This window comes from Etheostoma cragini, chromosome 17 (genome assembly GCF_013103735.1).
Source record: "Etheostoma cragini isolate CJK2018 chromosome 17, CSU_Ecrag_1.0, whole genome shotgun sequence".
In the NCBI taxonomy this organism is placed as follows: domain Eukaryota; kingdom Metazoa; phylum Chordata; class Actinopteri; order Perciformes; family Percidae; genus Etheostoma; species Etheostoma cragini.
Genome location: NC_048423.1, coordinates 326,212 through 337,358, shown reverse-complemented (window position 1 = coordinate 337,358; position 11,147 = coordinate 326,212). Strand labels below are relative to the sequence as shown.

Genomic DNA, 11,147 nt, shown 5'->3' with positions numbered 1-11,147 from the left:
GGGAGATTCAGGATGCTGATTGAGTCATTAAACTCACGAGCCATCATGTGTTGTTGTTGTTGTCATGATATATCATCATGCAGTGTATAAGCTAAGCCTCTGAGTTTATTTAAACCAACATGATTAGCTGGTGAATTCCACTTTTTATTTAAATTCTCTGTCAGGAAGATTTGCTGATGCGTAGTGATGAATTAAGGAGTATTTAGGCAGTTGCGATTTACATGGTGACTAATGGGCATAAAATATATCAAAATGAAATGCATCTCTTTGACAGATCAGTTGCGCTACCCTGGAAGCTGAGGAAATCAGAGCAAAATTTGAATTTCCCCCAAAAAAAGCTTTGGACACGGGAACACATACAGCTTCGAGGTATCCTCACGACTCAGAGCTTTGTTTCTGAAGTGAGGAGAGGTCAGTGACACAGATGGTTTATCTTTTAATAATTAGTCTGATCTCGGCTCTGCAGCTTCTTCATTTACATCAATCGTTACAATTGACATAATCACATACAACTGAACAGTTGATGTTAGGTGTTGGTGTCTGAATCCGGGCTGAGGAAGCCATTCTACCAGAGGCAGGAGGATCTACTTGTTTTGTATCAACAGGACCTTAAGTAGACCTGAATGCAACGCATCCACGCTGCATTATGCTTTTTGAACAACGGACCAGAAGCTGAACGACTCTCTGGCTCTCATTCTCTTGCTGGTTAACTGGAGCTTTTACGCCCACGCGTTTGCCTGCAGCTGAACACAACAAGCTCTCACCTGTTTTATTGATATTTTTTCAAAGTCATTCTGGGGAAAAATTATTGAAACAGCACAAGCTAAAGGAGAGGCATGTTGAGAAAGGTGGGTACATCAAAACATTAAATTGCATCAACTGACAAAATGAGTGTGTGTGTGTGTGTGTGTGTGTGTTTGTGTGTGTGTGTTTTTAGCTGAGGGCCAGAGAGAGAGAGACATGCTCTCGGTGATGCGACTCTGATGATGATTGACAGCTTCCTGTAGGCGTTTCCACGTTGACTCAGAAGTTGTTCTCCCAGCTGAACAGATTGGACCTGCTATTCCAGGTCAAAGTAATTCTGAATCCCATACCCTCGATCCAAATGTTACAGCTTTAGACTAAGACTTGTGCGTCCCCAAGGGGACATTCTGTGCCACAACACTGGACGTACTGGGCAGCATGCTTACAGAGAAACAAAAGCACAAAGATATTAGACATGCAGGGAAATAACGCAGACAGGCTGCACGGACAAAGTCTCATAGCTGAGATTAATTGGGGTATTTTGTTTGCTTTTTTTTGTCTCTGCGTCCAAGGGACAGGATACTGAACTGGCGGTTGAGTGTGTGTGTGTTGTCCTGTGCTAATGTGGTGGCGATGCATGGGATCGCTTTTAAATTAAGATGTGAGTGTGTTGGTGCGGGAGACCGATTCATTAGTATTACTGAACATTTCGAATGTTTTCTCTACTGTAGATTGTACACAACTTTTCTTCCAGCTTTTGTAAACAACCATAATTGTGAATACACCTTAAGGCTCCCAAAAACATGACTAATGTAAGATGTGTCCTTGTGCAGCATCAACAGGCTCAGACACTCAATTTAAGAGAGAAATTGATTTGAACCCAATAACTCAAAGTCAGTTTAAAGTAGCTTTGTAATGGGGGGAATTATCATTTTTTGTCACTTTGCTTTAATGCTGTGTGGCGAGCAGGAAATACTGTGAAGGAACGGGACTGTAAAATGGAGGTGAAGACTGCCGTTTCATTGTCTCACAACAAAAACAAGAGCAGGGAGTTATCGTGTGTGCGTGTGTGTTTGTGTGTGTGTGTGTGTGTGTGTGTGTGTGTGCTTTTGCTAATGTCTAATGGACTGCCCCCCCACCTGGGTGACCGAGAATGAATGGTCGAAATGAAAGACGGTGAGTAGGTAAGGTTGTAATAAAGGAACGGAGTGACATTAAAATTCTAAAAGTCATTAATAAAAAGTCTCAAAATCCATTTTAGCCGACTTTTTTGAATTCTACTGTATAACTGAAGCTTGTCGAAAGGTGAAGATCTCAGCGTGGTTTAAATAAATTGGACGCAAAGGTTGTTCTACACCGGCTCAGCAGTCTGCTTAATTCCTTCTTGTGTTTGATTTATTCGGCTTTTGTTGTCTCTGTGTGTTTTTGTGAATGTCGGTGTGAGGTCAGGAGAATGTGAGAAGCATTTCCATCCATGTGCGATGGTTTGGGCGAGCCGTCACACACAGATCAGTGTGGTTAATAACGGACCTTTTCTTGAACTGTAATTCATTTCCATCTTCTTCTACACTGATGAAGGGAAGTTTCCACGCTAAAGAAGCAGCAAAATCCCAGAGAAAGACGCAGAGGAGCACAGAGAATTTGAAAAGAAGACAGTTTCTAGCGGATCCAAAGAGTATGGAAGGTTATAGAGAAAGCACTTGGGATGAGAGCTGAAAGGAAGGAGTCATTCTGCACTGCTAAAAAAGTCAAGTGTCATGATTTAAGTATGTTTTCTCTGCGTATTCTCAACCAGACTATTGTAGTATCAAGTTTAGACTGTGTTACACCTTTTGGCATAGAGGGGAAAAAGCACCCCCCCGCCTGGTTTGGTATTCAATGGCATGCTACCAGAACCTCAAACCACCATGCAAAGATCTCTCAATTATATTAACATATTTTTAAATTAACCAAACTTTTTCTTTCTTTATTCTTCTTAAAAAATGGGAAAAAACTCCACAATTTGATGGTTTCCATATCTGGTGTAAGAGAGTTTCTGTCCACTTGATTTTTGCCAAGTCTGCTCTCTTCTTTTTAGTTGCTGACTGGTTTTTGCCTGCTGTTTGGTGCTGGGCCGGCTTGGATCCAGTGATTAGAGCCCTGACACTAAACTGAACAGTAACTGGGACCCAGAAATAACCCAAATCACTGAAAGAGGCTAAAAAGCTTTGAAGAACTGCAGAGTTGGTGATAAGTCTCCTCTCCAATTACACGTTTAAAGGGGCGCTATAAGGTTTAGGCCAATTCTTCGCTGTTTCCTAACAGGATTTTCTATAGAGCTCACCCTACAGCTTCAGAATAGATATGTGGCAACACTGTTGTACAAGCCCGTTGGCGACTCTCTTCTACTTCTGGTCATGTGCATTTGTTTTCAAAGAGGCCAGCGAACGTGCAGGGCCATGCCCGCTGAGGTAGACAGCTAGAAAGTCCGTAACCGACAGGGATCACATTAAAATTCTTAATAACAACGTATAGATTAAACAGAGTTCTTTCCAAAGATAAAGTACAACAGCAAGAACGCCAGGTCGGCATCGGATTTGCAGGCTTCTGTTCGTCTCAGTTGTCTCCGTTCTGAAAACGCAGGTCCAATGTTTACTAGTCTCTGACCCCTCCCCCGGTCAGTCTGCCGTTTCCTCCTTCTCCGTTTCTCCGACAATGCTTTCCGAGCTTTCGGCTTCTCTTTTGCCGGCTCAGCCGTGACGATAGTTTGAAAATCGCCATTGCTACCTTGTTCTTATAGCTAGCCGGTTCCTGTGTGTGCAGTGCCGTCAAGCAATTAGATCGTGAGACCTGATATCACGCCATACTACCTAAAGGGGGGTTCTCCCGCTCACAGGCGCTAGGGGGAAGCGTGACGACCGCCATTCAACCCAAAAAAGTCATACAACCCTTCCAGGGACTCCAAAGCTGCTCAGTTAAGGTACATTAAGCTAAAAAAACTACATAGCTCCCCTTTCATGTGAAAATATGTTCAGAAGAGCTTGAAAAACTTTTCATTTTTTCCCACTCTCTCCCGCTCTCTTAAAGTTACACCATCCTGCATTATGAAAATTACTCCAAAGAACGTCAGTAGTTTTCCTGTAGAGTGTACTTTGAGTGTTTTTTTAGGTACTTTTTGTTAAGTACTGTAAGGCAGAAGTAGATCATCTTCCCCAGGCACGTTGTTTGGACCACTCTGATGCACGGATGCAGCGCAGACAGCTCAGATGAGAGACAGATGTGTTCCTGTCAGGTCGCAAGATACAGATGTCTTGTTGCCATAGCAACCACTGCAGGCGAAAACAAAAACAAGAGGATTCAAGGGAGAGACAAAAAAAATGATGAAATGATGAAACGGGTCAGTGAGAGATGCCATTCAAATTCATCAGTGACTGATGCTGGCGCTCAGTAAATAGATTGGTTGTTGTTGTTTTTTTAATTATTACTTAATTTTGTTATTTTATTATATTTCTGCTCCGGACAATCGGGTATTAATCTGTCAGACTGACCTGAACAAATGGAGATTTGAAAAACAACTAAGCAACTTTGTGGCTGAATGCTATTATTTTCCTAGGTGCTGAATATTGTTTCCGTGAGCATTTTGCATGTCAGTGTTTTGTTGTCTTTTGGATATGAGGGTAAATTTAAATATACAGCCTGTTGTCTGCAGGGTGAAAACCTCGAGGACGCAGTTATTGGAGCTTTGTTAGTAGGCTGAGATAAATGAGTCATGTGTGTTGTTTTGCTTCTTACCACATAAAAAGCAGCTTTTGGGGGGCGATGTTAGATTATATTAATGTTACTATTAGGACAACTGAACACACTGCTAGCTCTGATAATGGTAACAAAAGTAAGTGCTGTTACATTTTTATTTATTTAATTGCACTAAATCAAGCTGTGATCCCAATGGATGTACAGTATATACGTGACTGCAAGACCTAGTAAACAACAACATGTTGTGTAAGGGGCCAGAGTGAGAGACCCAGACTCACTGTTACGTCACAGGATTGTAAGATTATTGAATTTCATCAAGGCTGAACAGAGGACCATACAGGGCGATCATATAGTTTTCTCCTCTGTCCCCTCAGATCCACCATCTGTCAGAATGTAACGTCCCGCTCTCCAAAGAGGGCTGCTGAGCACTAATTGGAAAGGGCACATAGCGCGTTCTCTGTTCTGCACACATGGGGAGAGTAGCTATCAGTCAGTCTGAGATCTGCCCATCTGTAGAATACTTCCTTTTTTATCTGATGGAGTGATGTAAAGGAGATGAAGATTGCGTGTATGTGTGTGTATTGCAGTGCACAAACATTATCTGTATTTAACAAGGCGACACTGGAGAATTTGCACACACGATACATCCTATAATGTTTGAAAAAAGGTTCCTATGTCAACGTTGTACACTGCATGAAGTAGGGATCGACAGTTCTGATACAGAACAGGGATTTCCATCCTTCCAGGGAGTGTTTCCCATTTATGATGCCAGGTGTCTCATGATGTCTTCCTCCACGACTCCCTGTCATTCCTCACCTGTCCTCAAGTCAAGACACTAGACTTAGTAATTAGCTCCCATATCCTAGCACATTGCCTTTCGGTGCTAGTTCCTGTCAGCAGCATGTTCCAATGCACAGGGACTCGGGTATTTTAAGAACCTGACATATTATCTTGTCGGTTTTGTTGCTCTTTATGGGATGATGTCAGGCCTATACTTTTAAAATGTAGTATCTGGGGGGGTTTGCTCTGGTTTATGTGGCAGACAATAGTTTGCAGGATATTGTATGCTTTTTTTAAATGTTTTTTTCCCTGCATCGGCATATATAAAGTTTAATAATCCCAAATAAGAGGGACATGTGTATGTATGACATTAATGAAATGACAAAAGAACAGTAAGAATATCATGAAGCCAGCGCTAAGCCTTGCAGCCCACCACATGTTCTGGAAGTAATTATGCTAAAGAAATGTAATTTGCAAACGAGGCTGACATGTACCGAGTGTAAGAGATTGTAGCAGCATCGGTAGTCCCAGAGATACTAAACCTCAGTCTTTCACTTAAAATGGCACAATCCATCTCTTTCACCATGAAGATAAAAGGGTTCATTTTGAGTTTTCTCTTTTAATTTCAAAAGCTCTTCCTTCCTCTTGCTTTCATGCTGTGATCCAACATGGTGACAGTAGAAAGATTTTTGGAGCACAGCAGCAAGGACCCAGCCACGGCCACAGCCTTTACCAGAGAAGAAGAGAAGACAGGAGAAGAAAAGACACAGCTGGCCGGGAGTGGCACGTCCATGTTTTTGGACACCATTTGGCCACGCACTCATTTTTTTTATGTGTACGTGTATTTCCTGTTCTTTCCTCATGGTTAGACTAGAAATAACTTGTTTAACTTTTACCAAGTTTGGTAACTTTAATGAATCCAGAGGGCTACTATTGAGTTTGATGATGTCACAACGCCACTGTTTTCATAAAAGAATATGATACATACAGTAGCGTTTTCCAATGATTGTAGTCTGTAAATCAGCGGGGTTTGTGTCCCAGTCGAGGTCTCACTCCAGAGGTGGAAGGAAGGAAGGACACACACACACACACACACACACATACACACACACACGCACACACCCACACACACACACACACACACCCAGCCTATCCTCATGACCACGTGCAGGCCCACAGGGAGGGGAAGTAGGGCGACACGCCACAGTCTCCCTGCCAACCCCCCCCGCCTCCACTTCAGGCTGCAGACACACACACACACACACACACACACACACACACACCCAGTGAGGAGCATTTACCTTCAGATAAAAGGCCTTATGGGTTTGCTTGGTTTCTTCACCCGAGTTCCTGTGTGGCTGATTTGTCGAAGAAGATTGCAAAGGATTAGAAATGGCAAGGACATTTCAACGGGCTTCACAGTGCAATTACGTCAGCTTCAGTGTCTACAGACAGAGATACACATCACTAGTCTGGAATATTACAATAATTAAATAGTACCATGCATTATACTCGCATTTTATCAACCAATGGAGCCAATATGGAACATGATGTTAAGGCTTTGGTTTATTATAAATACCTGAAAATAAGCTTGGCAGCATACTTGACAGTACTTTTTATATCAAGACTTAAGACGCATCTTTTCAAAGTGGCGTTTGGTACCTATAGAAATCTGATGGCACATTTGTATTGATTGTATTGCTTTTCTTACTTTTCTCATTCATTATTGTAATTTTTGTTAGTGGTGTATTGTTGTTTTAAATCTGTGGTTTTATTTGTTGTGAAGCACTTTGGTTCACTTATCGGTTGTTGTAAAGTGCTATATAAATAAAATACATTCACATTTACATGTACTGTTCAAAGTGCTTGAACTAAGTATTATCATTTTCTCCTTCTATATTGTACTTTAAAGTCAATTATCTAATGCATTATGACTCATGTATATGGCCTATAACAATCTAATTAACATGATTTAATGTAGATAAATTAGCTCCACCCCATCCAGCAGTAATATTGATCCAAAAATAAGATTTACAACCCTTTCCTTTTCAAAGACTTCAGTTTGAGAGTATCACATACTGTATAGTCTCAGCTTGTTCTAGCTCTTGATTGCAGCCACGTTACCACTGGTGTGATGTTTATTTACTCAAAGTCAAATAATCAAATGTTAGACTGTGTTTTTTTGATAGCACACTTTCATCAAATGATGGGGTGTGCATCAGTTCATCCTCATTTCCCCCAAAAATTCATATTTGGTATATTTGGAAACTTGGAGATCTCCTGTAGCATTTCAGGAGTAAGCGGTGGGTAAAGCTGGATTGTATTTGGGTATTTTTACATTGTACCCTCACTCTTAAAGTACATATTTGTGGAACATGTGGAATAAATTCAGAATTGAGCCCCCTTTATCAGAGGCAAATACTAATACTTTAGTCTTTCACCTCAACATTATTAAACTCTCTGTAGTTCATCATTTCTGAGTCAGAATTTGAAGCTTCCTCCTTTTTGGTAAAGCTATTCTGATGGAAAACAACATCCTTTTTTGGGAAAATGTATCCAGCCATTTGGAAGGTTCCTAGCCTGTTGTGGATTCAGATGTGGTTTCTGTTGGCCAACCTAATGATTCAAAGGCCATCAGTTTCCTCAGAGTGTATTTAACATATGACCCTTGGGTGTCCCTTCCATCTAAAGTGGTTTACAGTAGCAGGAGTGCATACATCTTGAGTATGGGTGGCCCCGATGGGAACTGGATCTCATATCCTGACAGTGCTGGTGCTGATGTATGCTCTACCCACAGAGATCCCCAGAAAATGAAATCCCTAACCTTGGCAGCTCTAATGCTAGGCTCTACTCATTGAGCTCCATGGGAAATTGAGTTTCTAGCCCTGGCAGTGGCAGCACTTACAGTTCTACCCAAAGGGCTGCGAAACTGCGGAATTTCAAGAAAAGATCACACTCCTTTTTCCTTTGGCTTCATCGAGGTCAATAAGCTGAACCGTTGCTAGGCATTTGTGTTGTTTTTAAGCATTATAAATAAAACTGTCATCAAGTTGATATAAAGGACGGTCTTTTCCTTTAACCCTCCTGTTGTCCTCGGGTGAAATTGACCTGATAAAAAGGGTTTTTATATCAGAAATATGGATTTATTTCAACCAAATTGACCAAAAATAACATGGATGATTCCATACAACATTCTTCAGGTCAACTATGGATTACTTTCATTGAATTTTTGGGTGTTTTATTTAATCTTTAATGCATTTTAATTCTTTTTTTAATGGTTTCCAAACAGTATCCGGACTAAACTTTGACATCTACCCATCTGAGATCCACTCAAAATCATCTTGTCTTAACTATTAGTCAAAATAATTAATTTTTTTAAATAATAACATATGTATAATTTGATATAAATGATGGTTTGTTGACCATGACTTCCAAGTATAAATGTACGACCTGTAATTTAACCAGCTTAGTTTTTAAAAAAAGGCCAAAAGCTGGAACAAGTGACAAATAAATCGGAAAAAAATTATAAAAACGTTGGAAAAGCACCAAAAGAAATTAATGTTCAATTTTGACCTGGAAGGGCAAGTTCATGGTTAGGAAGACAACACGAGGGTTAAGAGGAACAATCCCAACGTTCAATTAAGGTAGCCAAGAACACAAAACAGCAACATAATGCAAATGTTTTGAGAATTTACTCAATTGCATTTGCACTTTATTTGCATTTGCACGTTTTTATAAGTTATTTTTATCCTAATTTCTTTTTAATATGGAAGTTGTATCCCTTGAAGCATTAAAAAAGATTCATATTTTTGGTGAATTCCTTAACAATTAAGTTGCAACTGGATCTAATAATTTAAGTTTTTCTTTAGAATTTACATTTTAATTAAAAAAAAACAAATAACAACGTAATATAAAGGCAAGGCCCAATCACGAGGTTCTTCCTGAGTTTTAAATCTCAGATTTCAGGGCCAATTAAGTTCAATAATATTTGGGTTTCAGGCACATTTTTTCTGACTTTAATTTAAAACAAAGCTGTCCTGGTTTTTTATGTACATCTGAAATAAATTAAATGGCATTTATTTTCATAGAACACAGTACATAAATTGTTTGAGATAACACTACATTTTCTTTTAAATGTTGTCTTTTTTAGTCCTTGATCCTACTCTTTTGGTTTTGTTGGTTTGCTTTGTGAAATGTAGGATTATTCATTTTGATGGATTGTTTTGAGAAACGTTATAATTTGCAAACTTTGCATTCAACCCCCCCCCCCTTCCTTGAGCTCATCTTTCAGTCGCTGTTCATCTCATCCAATGAATTTAACATTGCTACAACTTCCTTTAATTAAGGGATATAGTCAAATGCTAGCGGTTGATAAAAATATGTCAACAACAAAATGTAGACTTTTCCCCCGTCTAGCGTTTATCTGGTTCATCTCTTCCTGCCCGACATCGCAGGCATTTTGAAGGTAGAAATCAAGAAGGCAGTGGAGAGAGGTCTCCGGGTCGTTGGTAGAGTGGAAAATGATCCGCTTACATCCAGGCTAACATTGGCTGATAAGATTGGGGGCAGATTGGACAGAGCTTTTCGCATTAGAAAGAACAGCTCGCCCACTCTGAGAGGGCAGGGCCACTCGGGAGACGACACTGTCAGAGTGGTAAAAGCCAGCGATGACACCTCTGACATCGCCACTTCCTCTAGATTCGTTCTTTACCCTCAGGGAGAGTTACAGTTCCAGTCCTGCAGAGCCCTGAGAAGCACCTGTAATCCAAGACACTGTAGTAATGATTATGTATTGCAAACCACGGCTTCCATTTTTATTAGCGCGGTCAAACAATTAAAATATTTAATTGCGATTAATCGCATTAATGTCACGGATAACTTGCAGATAATTGCATATTTGTATTTATTCTAAATGCCCCTTGATTTCTTGTTGTCCCATTATTTTTGTTGAAAGCGTAATATGAGCACTTTAATTCGTGCATTAATGGAATTGCAAACCATTGCAGTACAATGGTCAATTTTGCTTATGTTAGATGTTTCTTTAAACAGCAGAGCAGCATCACTCTACCCCTTAAAATGCTAGACTGCAAAACGTTGATTGTGGCTTTACAGTCAAAGTGCGAGCCCTTTACAGGACCAAGATGACCTCTGACCTCTTGTTTTCCCGATATGTTTTACACAGCAGAATGCACATGAGCTCTTACATTTATGCTGTGGAGGCATCAGTGTTACACTGTGTTGATTGTCAGCTTTTGGCTGTGTGTGTGTGTGTGTGTGTGTGTGTGTGTGTGTTTGTGTGAGTGTGTGGATATTCTTATACTTATATCTTTGTGAGGACCAACAAGAGTTTTAGGCTTTGAGAGTGGGGACCTCTGCTAGCATAACACACCTGAAATCTCACACCCAGCTTTTAGCAATCAAGTTGCATTGTGGGTATTGTAGGTGCCAGGTTTTCACAAGGAAGAAGCACAGATTTTTTTAACAGTTCGTTGTGAGTCCGACAATATTTTAGTGTTGCTAATCAGTGCAGTGTTCTTTTAAGTCTAGCTGTAGCTCTCTATGACATAAAATGATGAGATTAGTATTATCTACTAAGAGTTTATCACTTAAAATCGCAGCTACTGTGATTCAACAAGGCTGTGTGGGTGTGATCCGATTTTGTCTCACAGTGGCCGGGAACGTGAGTGAACAACCTCACAACTATCATCAGATTTAATTTTAAATGTTGCTAACACCTGATTTGTGCATTGGCGTACGTCAACTTTTTTGTTAAATAGTTCCATTGCTCAAAGTGTTCAGGGTTGTTTGTTTGGGTCAATGTAAGGGTTTGCAAAACAAGTGTATGTGTGTGTGTGTGTGTGTGTGTGTGTGTGTGTGTGTGTGTGTGTGTG

The 11,147-nt window shown here is 40.3% G+C and overlaps 1 protein-coding gene and 1 long non-coding RNA gene across 2 annotated transcripts in view; both read left to right on the top strand.

Moving 5' to 3' along the window:
• LOC117960470 overlaps positions 1-9,621 on the top strand; it is a 20,238-nt gene extending 10,617 nt beyond the window's left edge. The window contains exons 2-3 of the long non-coding RNA XR_004660165.1: positions 3,564-3,566; positions 9,611-9,621. This is a non-coding gene — a long non-coding RNA (uncharacterized LOC117960470). The remainder of the gene's footprint in view (positions 1-3,563; positions 3,567-9,610) is intronic.
• Positions 1-11,147, top strand: part of LOC117960516 (pro-neuregulin-3, membrane-bound isoform) — a 365,265-nt gene that overhangs the window by 319,671 nt on the left and 34,447 nt on the right. The gene's annotated exons all lie outside the window — the stretch shown is intronic.